Source organism: Bidens hawaiensis, unplaced genomic scaffold (genome assembly GCF_021521415.1).
Source record: "Bidens hawaiensis isolate Kalapana, Puna unplaced genomic scaffold, B.hawaiensis_p1.1 tig00077954_1, whole genome shotgun sequence".
NCBI classification, from domain to species: Eukaryota; Viridiplantae; Streptophyta; class Magnoliopsida; order Asterales; family Asteraceae; genus Bidens; species Bidens hawaiensis.
The window spans coordinates 8,083-9,962 of NW_027503393.1; positions in this window are offsets into that span (position 1 = coordinate 8,083).

Genomic DNA, 1,880 nt, shown 5'->3' on the forward strand with positions numbered 1-1,880 from the left:
AAGTCCAGTGTTGCTCCTGGGCGCGCAAGCGTCTAGGTGGAGCGCAGGACCTTATAAAGTCCAGCGCTCCACCTAGACGCTTGCGCGCCCAGGAGCAACACTGGACTTGGGGGCGCTTGTAGGGGTATGGTACTAAAACCCGGTTCTACGACCCTAAATCTATTATGTTTGGCTTATTTCATTACATGGACTAATACGATGTTATTGGGCCGAGGGGGTTTTGTGGAGGTAACCCTAACTGGGCTAGGCCCATTAGGGAATGAATCTTACCTGATCCATGACGATGTTTCCACGGATTTTCGAGATGAACGAACCACGTCTTGATCTTCTTCTTCTTCTGCGGCTGCGCCGGCGACCTGCAACGTCGAGACCTGCAATGGTTTCGGGGGTGTGGAGGCGACTGCTAAGATATCCTGAGGATTTCTTGTTCACAGACACAAAAAGTGGTGGTGGCTCTTACTGAGCATGACCCATGATAAGGAGGTGGAGACCTCCTTATATAGAGTCTCATGGCCACCATCATGGTACCCTAATGGGCCTAGCCCAGTTAGGGTTACCTCCACAAAACCCCCTCGGCCCAATAACACCGTATTAGTCCATGTAATGAAATAAGCCAAACATAATAGATTTAGGGTCGTAGAACCGGGTTTTAGTACCATACCCCTACAAGCCCCCCCAAGTCTAGTGTTGCTCCTGGGCGCGCAAGCGTCTAGGTGGAGCGCTGGACCTTATAAAGTCCAGCGCTCCACCTAGACGCTTGCGCGCCCAGGAGCAACACTGGACTTGGGGGCGCTTGTAGGGGTATGGTACTAAAACCCGGTTCTACGACCCTAAATCTATTATGTTTGGCTTATTTCATTACATGGACTAATACGATGTTATTGGGCCGAGGGGGTTTTGTGGAGGTAACCCTAACTGGGCTAGGCCCATTAGGGAATGAATCTTACCTGATCCATGACGATGTTTTCACGGATTTTCGAGATGAACGAACCACGTCTTGATCTTCTTCTTCTTCTGCGGCTGCGCCGGCGACCTGCAACGTCGAGACCTGCAATGGTTTCGGGGGTGTGGAGGCGACTGCTAAGATATCCTGAGGATTTCTTGTTCACAGACACAAAAAGTGGTGGTGGCTCTTACTGAGCATGACCCATGATAAGGAGGTGGAGACCTCCTTATATAGAGTCTCATGGCCACCATCATGGTACCCTAATGGGCCTAGCCCAGTTAGGGTTACCTCCACAAAACCCCCTCGGCCCAATAACATCGTATTAGTCCATGTAATGAAATAAGCCAAACGAGTCTCATGGCCACCATCATGGTACCCTAATGGGCCTAGCCCAGTTAGGGTTACCTCCACAAAACCCCCTCGGCCCAATAACATCGTATTAGTCCATGTAATGAAATAAGCCAAACATAATAGATTTAGGGTCGTAGAACCGGGTTTTAGTACCATACCCCTACAAGCCCCCCCAAGTCCAGTGTTGCTCCTAGGCGCGCAAGCGTCTAGGTGGAGCGCTGGACTTTATAAGGTGTGAGGCGGTTTTTTCCCTTTTCTTTGGCCTTGTCTTTATTGTCTGAGTTTTGAGAGGCTTTCTTCATGATGGTGACATGTTGTAATAAAAGCCTACGCGCGAGGCGACTTACAAGCTATAATAATAATGGAGCTGGCGCGAGAAGCGACTTACGAGCTAAAATAATAATAATGCCTGCGCGCGAGAGGCGTCTTACGAGCTTAGAATAATAAAAGCCTGCGCGCGAGAGGCGTCTTATGAGCTTTGAGAATAATAATTGAGCTGGCGCGTGAGGCGACTTACGAGCTGTGAAAGTAATAAAGCTTGCGCGCGCGAGGCGTCTTATGAGCTATCCCCCTTTGCAACGGG